Source organism: Triticum aestivum, chromosome 2B (assembly GCF_018294505.1).
Source record: "Triticum aestivum cultivar Chinese Spring chromosome 2B, IWGSC CS RefSeq v2.1, whole genome shotgun sequence".
Classification (NCBI taxonomy): Eukaryota; Viridiplantae; Streptophyta; class Magnoliopsida; order Poales; family Poaceae; genus Triticum; species Triticum aestivum.
In genome coordinates, this window is record NC_057798.1 from 619,004,073 (window position 1) to 619,015,712 (window position 11,640).

An 11,640-nucleotide genomic window follows, 5' to 3' on the forward strand; every position below is an offset into this window, starting at 1 on the left:
ACATACTTTGTAGCGGGTAGACTTGAGAGGAACAATGCATAGGAGTATACTCACACAGTCGTATGCTTTGAATTTGTGGCCATCTTTGCACATTCAAAAGGATGTGTAATCTAGGAGTGTCCTTGTTTCCTCCATAAATTTTTGTTTTTTTCCATTTTATGCTTCACTGAACCAAATGCAAAAGGAGTTGAGCAGTTTTCTTGTCTTATGCATAAGCCAAATGCAAAGCTGTTCCAAGTCCATTGATCCTGAGAGTTGAACCAAAAACACTCATAGATATTTTACAGTCTATTATTCAGGCACAGTAGGTTATGTATCAATAGCATGGCCATTATTTAGCCTAGCTTGCATTTGTTTCGCTACATGTATTGTTGCTAACTCAGCAATCCATGCCAAGAAATTCTGGAGAACAAAATGTACATCTTAGTTTCAGTTATTTGGCAGCTGTCCCGTAAGCAAAGCAAAATGAGTTCGCCAAAATTTAACAGAACTGCACCACTTGTATAGCAAGCTAACTGAGTTTGCCAAAATTTAACAGAACTGCACCACTGATCTGAGGTGCACCGTGCACCTTGCCGACAGATGCTATAAAATGCATTCAACAAAAAAATTTGACAACATATTTGCTTTTTTTTTATAAAAGAGAGCGCTCTCTCCGATTTCCATTAACAGAAATCACCAAGTCTTGTTACAGAACAAAGGAAAAAAAGAAACACAATAACCCCCAACATAAGACTCCACTCTTCTAGCCGATCCATCCCACTGCCATATTGGGAAAGGAGGAGAAGCCATCCCTTCCCCTCTCCGAAAACCCAAAGACAGCGGGAAGGATCCTGCAAGAGTGTTCCAAGGTCTAGAAACATGATAATCTAGCCCCAGAGCGACAACACACTCTGTTATAAGAACAGAGGCTACAAGGAGAACAACCAGTTATAATAGCAGACTCAATATTACAGGAACATCAACTTAGTCCAGACATCAGCAAAATGAAGCAAAATCGGCGTGCGAAGGCAGGAGCCAAAACATCCATCGCAGCAAGGAGGGCAAGCTACCCTTCGATCCTCCCAGTCTTCAGGCGCCACCCATGCGCTGCCTTGAATATTTCTTCTGCCACCTCACTTACTAGCTTCACTCCAACCTCCATCAGCTTACTTCTTGTGAGATTTGTCTGCAAAATATTCCAATCATTTAGGATTTTAATAAACAAGGAAACAGGAACACATGGATCATTCACCCTATTGTTGTCAAATATCACACTATTCCTAAGTTTCCAGATAGTCCAGCAGATCGCTGAAACTCCTATCATGACCAAACTTTTTTCATCTTTCCCAAAGGTATTTACCCAAGTTCTCATAACACCATCTAGTGTGTCTGGAATGTCCTTAAGATTGAAGGCACATTTTAATATGTTCCATAATAATCTAGCAACCGAACAGGTCAAAAAAGATGGTTTATGTCCTCTTTTTCCCCACAAAAAGGGCATTTATCATCTCCCTTCCATCCCCTATGAATTAAATTATCTTTTGTGAGAATACTTTCCCTAAGGGCCAACCACATGAACACCTTAATTCTAGGTGGCATTTTTGTTGGGGAACGTAGTAATTTCAAAATTTTCCTACGCACACGCAAGATCATGGTGATGCATAGCAACGAGAGGGGAGAGTGTTGTCTACGTACCCTCGTAGACCGAAGCGGAAGCGTTGACGCAATGTAGAGGAAGTAGTCGTACGTCTTCCTGGTCCAACCGATCCAAGCACCGTTACTCTGGCACCTCCGAGTTCTTGACACACGTACAGCTCGATGACGCACCCCGAACTCCGATCCAGCAGAGCTTCGGGGAAGGAGTTCCGTCAGCACGACGGCGTGGTGACGATCTTGATGTTCAACCGTCGCAGGGCTTCGCCTAAGCACCGCTACAATATGACCGAGGTGTAATATCATGGAGGCGGGCACCGCACACGGCTAAGCAACGATCACGAAGATCAACTTGTGTATCTATGGGGTGCCCCCGCCCCCGTATATAAAGGAGGAGAGGAGGAGGGGGCCGGCCAAGAGGGAGGCGCGCCCTAGGGGGGCAAACCTACTCCAAGTAGGTTTGGCCCCCCTTTTCTATTAGGAGTAGGAGAGGGAAGGAAGAGAGGGGAGGGAAGAAGGAAAGGGGGGGGCCCTTCCCAATTCGGATTGGGCTTGGGGGGGGGGGGGCGCCCCCTCCTTTGCTCCTTCTCCCTCCCTTCCACTAAGGCCCAATAAGGCCCATATACTTACCGGGGGTTCCGGTAACCTCCCGGAACTCCGGTATAATCCCAATCTCATCCGGAACCTTTCCGGTGTCCAAATATATCCGTCCAATATATCAATCTTTATGTCTCGACCATTTCGAGACTCCTCGTCATGTCCGTGATCACATCCGGGACTCCGAACAACCTTCGGTACATCAAAATACATAAACTCATAATAAAACTGTCATCGAAACCTTAAGCGTGCGGACCCTACAGTTCGAGAACAATGCAGACATGACCGAGACACGTCTCCGGTCAATAACCAATAGCGGGACCTGGATGCCCATATTGGTTCCTACATATTCTGCGAAGATCTTTATCGGCCAGACCGCATAACAACATACGTTGTTCCCTTTGTCATCGGTATGTTACTTGCCCGAGATTCGATCGTCGGTATCCAATACCTAGTTCAATCTCGTTACCGGCAAGTCTCTTTACTCGTTCCGTAATACATCATCTCGCAACTAACTCATTAGTTGTAATGCTTGCAAGGCTTAAGTGATGTGCATTACCGAGAGGGCCCAGAGATACCTCTCCGACATTCGGAGTGACAAATCCTAATCTCGAAATACGCCAACCCAACAAGTACCTTTGGAGACACCTGTAGAGCACCTTTATAATCACCCAGTTACGTTGTGACGTTTGGTAGCACACAAAGTGTTCCTCCGGTAAACGGGAGTTGCATAATCTCATAGTCATAGGAACATGTATAAGTCATGAAGAAAGCAATAGCAACATACTAAATGATCGGGTGCTAAGCTAACTGAATGGGTCATGTCAATCACATCATTCTCCTAATGATGTGATCCCATTAATCAAATGACAACCCATGTCTATGGCTAGGAAACATAACCATCTTTGATTAACGACCTAGTCAAGTAGAGGCATACTAGTGACACTCTGTTTGTCTATGTATTCACACATGTATCATGTTTCCGGTTAATACAATTCTAGCATGAATAATAAACAATTATCATGAAATAAGGAAATAAATAATAACTTTATTATTGCCTCTAGGGCATATTTCCTTCAGTCTCCCACTTGCACTAGAGTCAATAATCTAGATCACAACACCATGTGATTAACATCGATAGTTCACATCATCATGTGATTAACACCCATAGTTCACATCGCCATGTGACCAACACCCAAAGGGTTTACTAGATTCAGTAATCTAGTTCATATCGCTATGTGATTAACACCCAAAGAGTACTAAGGTGTGATCATGTTTTGCTTGTGAGAGAATCTTAGTCAACGGGTCTTTCACATTCAGATCCGTTATGTATTTTGCAATTTTCTATGTCTACAATGCTTTGCACGGAGCTACTCTAGCTAATTGCTCCCACTTTCAATATGTATCTAGATTGAGACTTAGAGTCATCCAGATCGGTGTCAAAACTTGCATCGACGTAACCCTTTACGACGAACCTTTTGTCACTTCCATAATCGAGAAACATATCCTTATTCCACTAAGGATAATTTTGACCGCTGTCCAGTGATCTACTCCTAGATCACTATTGTACTCCCTTGCCAAACTCAGTGCAGGGTATACAATAGATCTGGTACACAGCATGGCATACTTTATAGAACTTATGGCCAAGGCATAGGGAATGACTTTCATTCTCTTTCTATCTTCTGTCGTGGTCGGGTTTTGAGTCTTACTCAATTTCACACCTTGTAACACAGGCAAGAACTCTTTCTTTGACTGTTCCATTTTGAACTACTTCAAAATCTTGTCAAGCTATGTACTCATTGAAAAAACTTATCAAGCGTCTTGATCTATCTCTATAGATCTTGATGCTCAATATGTAAGCAACTTCACCGAGGTCTTTCTTTGAAAAACTCCTTTCAAACACTCCTTTATGCTTTGCAGAATAATTCTACATTATTTCCGATCTACAATATGGCATTCACATATACTTATCAGAAATGCTGTAGTGCTCCCACTCACTTTCTAGTAAATACAGGCTTCACCGCAAGTCTGTATAGAACTATATGCTTTGATCAACTCATCAAAGCGTATATTCCAACTCCGAGATGCTTGCACCAGTCCATAGATGGATCGCTGGAGTTTGCACATTTTGTTAACACCTTTAGGATTGACAAAACCTTCTGGTTGCATCGTATACAACTCTTCTTGGAGAAAACCTTTAAGGAATGCAGTTTTGACATCCATTTGCCAGATTTCATAAATTGTGGCAATTGCTAACATGATTCGGATAGACTTAAGCATAGATACGAGTGAGAAACTCTCATTGTAGTCAACACTTTGACCTTGTCAAAAACCTTTTGCGACAATTCTAGCTTTGTAGATAGTAACACTACTATCAGCGTCCGTCTTCCTCTTGAAGATCCATTTATTCTTAATGACTCACCGATCATCGGGCAAGTCAATCAAAGTCTACACTTTGTTCTCATACATGGATCATATCTCAGATTTCATGGCCTCAAGCCATTTCGCGGAATCTGGGCTCATCAATGCTTCCTCATAGTTCGTAGGTTTGTCATGGTCAAGTAACATGTCCTCCAGAACAGGATTACCGTACTAATCTGGTGCGGATCTCACTCTGTTTTACCTACGAGGTTCGGTAGTAACTTGATCTGAAGTTACATGATCATCATCATTAGCTTCCTCACTAATTGGTGTAGTAGTCACAGAAAAAGATTTCTGTGATGAACTACTTTCCAATTCGGGAGAAGGTACAAATTACCTTATCAAGCTCTACTTTCCTCCCACTCACTTCTTTCGAGAGAAACTCCTTCTCTAGAAAGGATCCATTTTTAGCAACAAATATCTTGCCTTCGGTTCTGTGATAGAAGGTGTACCCAACAATTTCCTTTGGGTATTCTATGAAGACGCACTTCTCCGATATGGGTTTGAGCTTATTAGGATGAAACTTTTAACATAAGCATCGCAGCCCCAAACTTTAAGAAACGTCAACTTTGGTTTCTTGCTAAACCATAGTTCATATAGTGTCGTCTCAACGGATTTAGATGGTGCCCTATTTAACGTGAATGCAGTTGTCTCTAATGCATGATCCCAAAACGATATTGGTAAATCGGTAAGAAACATCATAGATTGTACTATATCCAATAAAGTATGGTTATGACGTTCGGACACACCATTATGATGTGGTGTTCCAGGTGGCATGAATTTGTGAAACTATTCCACATTGTTTTAATTGAAGACCAAACTCGTAACTCAAATATTTGTCTCCGCGATCAGATCGTAGAAACTTTATTTTTCTTGTTACGATGATTTTTCCACTTCACTCTAAAATTCTTTGAACCTTTCAACTATTTCAGACTTATGTTTCATCAAGTAGATATACCCATATCTGCTCAAATCATCTTGTGAAGGTCAGAAAATAACGATACTTGCCACGAGCATCAACACTCATTGGATCGCATACATCGGTATGTATTATTTCCAATAAGTCAGTAGCTTGTTCCATTGTTCCGGAGAACGGAGTTTTAGTCATCTTGCACAAAAGGCACGGTTCGCAAGCATCAAATGATTCATAACTAAGTGATTCCGCAAATCCATCTTTATGGAGTTTCTTCATGCGCTTTACACCGATATGACCAAAACGGCAATGCCACAAATAAGTTGCACTATCATTATTAACTTTGCATCTTTTGGCATCAATATTATGAATATGTGCATCACTACGATCGAGAGCCAACAAACTATTTTCGTTGGGTGTATGACCATTGAAGGTTTTATTCATTTAAATAGAACAACAATTATTCTCTGATTTTAAATGAATAACTGTATTGCAATAAACATGATCAAATCATATTCATGCTCAACGCAAATGCCAAATAACATTTATTTAGGTTTAACACTAATCCCGAAAGTATAGGGAGTGTGCGATGATGATCATATCAATCTTGGAACTACTTCCAACACTCATCGTCACTTCCCCTTCAACTAGTCTTTGTTTATTCTGTAACTCCTGTTTCGAGTTACTAATCTTAGCAACCGAACAAGTATCAAATACTCAGGGGCTACTATAAACACTAGTAAAGCACACATCAATAACCTGTATATCAAATATACCCTTGTTCACTTTGCCATCCTTCTTATCCACCAAATATTTAGGGCATTTCTGCTTCCAGTGACCATTCCCTTTGCAGTAGAAGCACTTAGTCTCAGGCTTAGGTCCAGACTTGGGCTTCTTCACTTGAGCAGCAACTTGCTTGCCGTTCTTTTGAAGTTCCCTTCTATCCCTTTGCCCTTTTCTTGAAACTAGTGGTCTTGTTAACCATCAACACTTGATGTTCTTTCTTGATTTCTACCTTCATCGATTTCATCATCATGAAAAACTCGGGAATCATTTTCATCATCCCTTGCATACTATAGTTCATCACGAAGTTCTACTAACTTGGTGATGGTGACTAGAGAATTCTGTCAATCACTATCTTATCTGGAAGATTAACTCCCACTTGATTCAAGCGATTGTAGTACCCAGACAATCTGAGCACATGCTCACTAGTTGAGCGATTCTCCTCCATCTTTTAGCTATAGAACTTGTTGGAGACTTCATATCTCTCAACTCGGGTATTTGCTTGAAATATTAACTTCAATTCCTGGAACATCTCATATGGTCCATGATGTTCAAAACATCTTTGAAGTCCCGATTCTAAGCCATAAAGCATAGTGCACAAAACTATCAAGTAGTCATCATATTGAGCTAGCCAAACGTTCATAACGTCTGCTTCTGCTCCTGCAATAGGTCTGTCACCTAGCGGTGCATTAAGGACATAATTCTTCTGTGCAGCAATGAGGATAAACCTCAGATCACGGATCCAATCCGCATCATTGCTACTAACATTTTTCAACACAATTTTCTCTAGGAACATATCAAAATAAACATATGAAAGCAACAACGCAAGGTATTGATCTTACAACATAATTTGCAAAATACTACCAGGACTAAGTTCATGATAAATTTAAGTTCAATTAATCATATTACTTAAGAACTCCCACTTAGACAGACATCTCTCTAGTCATCTAAGTGATCACGTGATCCAAATCAACTAAACCATAACCGATCATCACGTGAGATGGAGTAGTTTTCAATGGTGAACATGACTATGTTGATCATATCTACTATATGATTCACGCTCGACCTTTTGGTCTTCGTGCTTCGAGGCCATATCTGCATATGCTAGGCTCGTCAAGTTTAACCTGAGTATTCCGCGTGTGCAAAACTGGCTTGCACCCGTTGTAGATGGACGTAGAGCTTATCACACCCGATCATCACGTGGTGTCTGGGCATGACGAACTTTGGCAACGGTGCATACTCAGGGAGAACACTTCTTGATAATTAGTGAGAGATCATCTTAAAATGCTACCGTCAATCAAAGCAAGAATAAGATGTATAATAGATAAACATCATATGCAATCAAAATATGTGACATGATATGGCCATGATCATCTTGCGCCTTTGATCTCCATCTCCAAAGTACTGTCATGATCTCTATCGTCACCGGCACGACACCATGATCTTCATCATCTTGATCTATATCAATGTGTCATCACATGGTTGTCTCACCAACTATTGCTCTTGCAACTACTGCTATCGTATAGCGATAAAGTAAAGCAATTATTTGGCACTTGCATCTTATGCAACAAAGAGACATCCATAGGGCTTCTGCCAGTTGCCGATAACTTCAACAAAACATGATCATCTCATACAACAACTTATATCTTATCACGTCTTGACCATATCACATCACAACATGCCCTGCAAAAACAAGTTAGACGTCCTCTACTTTGTTGTTGCAAATTTTACGTGGCTGCTACGGACTGAGCAAGAACCGTTCTTACCTACGCATCAAAACCGCAACGATAGTTCATCAAGTTAGTGCTGTTTTAACCTTCACAAGGACCGGGCGTAGCCACACTCGGTTCAACTAAAGTTGGAGAAACTGACACCCGCTAGCCACCTGTGTGCAAAGCACGGCGGTAGAACCAGTCTCGCGTAAGCGTACGCGTAATGTCGGTCCGGGCCGCTTCATCCAACAATACCGCCGAACCAAAGTATGACATGCTGGTAAGCAGTATGACTTATATCGCCCACAACTCACTTGTGTTCTACTCATGCATATAACATTAAACCATAAAACCTGGCTCGGATGCCATTGTTGGGGAACGTAGTAATTTCAAAAATTTCCTACGCACACGCAAGATCATGGTGATGCATAGCAACGAGAGGGGAGAGTGTTGTCTATGTACCCTCGTAGACCGAAGCGGAAGCGTTGACGCAACGTAGAGGAAGTAGTCATACGTCTTCCCGGTCCAACCGATCCAAGCACCGTTACTCCGGCACCTCCGAGTTCTTGACACACGTACAGCTCGATGACGCACCCCCGAACTCCGATCCAGCAGAGGTACGGGGAGGAGTTCCGTCAGCACGACGGCGTGGTGACGATCTTGATGTTCAACCGTCGCAGGGCTTCGCCTAAGCACCGCTACAATATGACCGAGGTGTAATATCGTGGAGGGGGGCACCGCACACGGCTAAGCAACGATCACGAAGATCAACTTGTGTATCTATGGGGTGCCCCCGCCCCCGTATATAAAGGAGGAGAGGAGGAGGGGGCCGGCCAAGAGGGGAGGCGCGCCCTAGGGGGGCAAACCTACTCCAAGTAGGTTTGGCCCCCCTTTCCTATTAGGAGTAGGAGAGGGAAGGAAGAGAGGGGAGGGAAGAAGGAAAGGGGGGCCGGCCCCCTTCCCAATTCGGATTGGGCTTGGGGGGGGCGCCCCCTCCTTTGCTCCTTCTCCCTCCCTTCCACTAAGGCCCAATAAGGCCCATATACTTACCGGGGGGTTCCGGTAACCTCCCGAAACTCCGGTATAATCCCAATCTCATCCGGAACCTTTCCGGTGTCCAAATATATCCGTCCAATATATCAATCTTTATGTCTCAACCATTTCGAGACTCCTCGTCATGTCCGTGATCACATCCGGGACTCCGAACAACCTTCGGTACATCAAAATACATAAACTCATAATAAAACTGTCATCGAAACCTTAAGCGTGCGGACCCTACAGTTCGAGAACAATGCAGACATGACCGAGACACGTCTCCGGTCAATAACCAATAGCGGGACCTGGATGCCCATATTGGTTCCTACATATTCTGCGAAGATCTTTATCGGTCAGACCGCATAACAACATACGTTGTTCCCTTTGTCATCGGTATGTTACTTGCCCGAGATTCGATCATCGGTATCCAATACCTAGTTCAATCTCGTTACCGGCAAGTCTCTTTACTCGTTCCGTAATACATCATCTCGCAACTAACTCATTAGTTGTAATGCTTGCAAGGCTTAAGTGATGTGCATTACCGAGAGGGCCTAGAGATACCTCTCCGACATTCGGAGTGACAAATCCTAATCTCGAAATACGCCAACCCAACAAGTACCTTTGGAGACACCTGTAGAGCACCTTTATAATCACCCAGTTACGTTGTGACGTTTGGTAGCACACAAAGTGTTCCTCCGGTAAACGGGAGTTGCATAATCTCATAGTCATAGGAACATGTATAAGTCATGAAGAAAGCAATAGCAACATACTAAACGATCGGGTGCTAAGCTAACTGAATGGGTCATGTCAATCACATCATTCTCCTAATGATGTGATCCCGTTAATCAAATGACAACCCATGTCTATGGCTAGGAAACATAACCATCTTTGATTAACGAGCTAGTCAAGTAGAGGCATACTAGTGACACTCTGTTTGTCTATGTATTCACACATGTATCATGTTTCCGGTTAATACAATTCTAGCATGAATAATAAACAATTATCATGAAATAAGGAAATAAATAATAACTTTATTATTGCCTCTAGGGCATATTTCCTTCAATTTTAATCTTCCACATGTATAAGTGTGGATACTTGACACCATTTTCAAGCAGGTGTCTATAAAAGGACTTTACAGTATAAACTCCCTTCTTATCAAGAGTCCATTTAATCTCATCCCTCTCCTCATTCAAAGTCACCACATCACAAGCCTCTTTAATATGCCCCCACAATTCTCTTGCATCTCCTAGTAGGGTTCTCCTAAACTGGACATTGTCTAATCCATTATCTAAAACTTCTTTAACTGTTTTCCTTTTGTGAAAGCATAGATCATATAGTCTAGGGAAGTTCTTTTTTAATGGAGCATTGCCAATCCACCAATCTTCCCAGAAATGAGCTCTTCTGTCGTTTACAATTTTAAACTTACACAGAGAGACAAAATGATCTCTGTGTTTTAGTATCCCCCTCCAAAACTATGAATCACCCTGTTTGACCATAACATTGCCCATACTTTTATTCTTAACATACTTTTCTAAAACTATATCTTGCCACAATCCCTTAGTTGTATATAATTTCCACCACCACTTACACAGCAAAGCCTTGTTCATACAGGCTAAATTTTGTATCCCCAGGCCCCCCATGTCCTTTGGCCTGCAAACCTCAGACCATTTCACCAAATGGTACTTCCTCTTCTGATCATCTTCTTGCCATAATAATCTAGCTCTAAAGAAATCCATGCGCTTCTCAACCCCCACCGGGAGCCCATAGAAGGACATCATAAAGTAGGGTATGCCTGTAAGGGCAGATTGGATCAAAGTAACTCTCCCTGCACTAGCTAACAGTCTACCTTGCCAAGTTTCACATTTTTTTTCCATCTTAGTCTCAGGAGGCTTCCAATGTTTATTTCTGATTCTATTTTTATCAACAGGTAACCCTAAGTATTTCATAGGTAGAGCACCCACCGGGAAAGTAAATATTTTTGCATATTCATCTTTCTTATCAATTGCCGCACCAAATAAGAAAAGTTCACTTTTATGAAAATTAATCTTCAGACCAGACATTTGTTCAAACAAACATAGGATATATTTCAATTTTTGTGCACTGTCCATATCATCTTGCAGCAGGAATATAGTGTCATCTGCATATTGCAACATGTTGACCCCATTTGTTGTATAATCACTCAAGACCCCTTTAACTAATCCATTCTCTCTAGCCTTATTTAACATAATTGCTAGAGCATCAGCAGCCAGATCAAAATTTAGAGGAGATAAAGAATCCCCTTGTCTCAGGCCTTTATAAGAACAGAAATATTTTCCTAAATTCTCATTAACCTTGACACAAACCTTTCCCCCTCTAATTGTTTCCATAACCCAGTCAATCCATTTGTCTGGAAATCCTTTCAGCTTAAGCATTTGAAACAAAAAGGACCATTTGATTTTATCATAAGCCTTTTCAAAGTCAATTTTCAAAAGAATAGCACTTTGCTTATTCTTTTTGATTATATTTAAAGCCTCATGTAAGATCAGGACCCCCTCCATGATATAT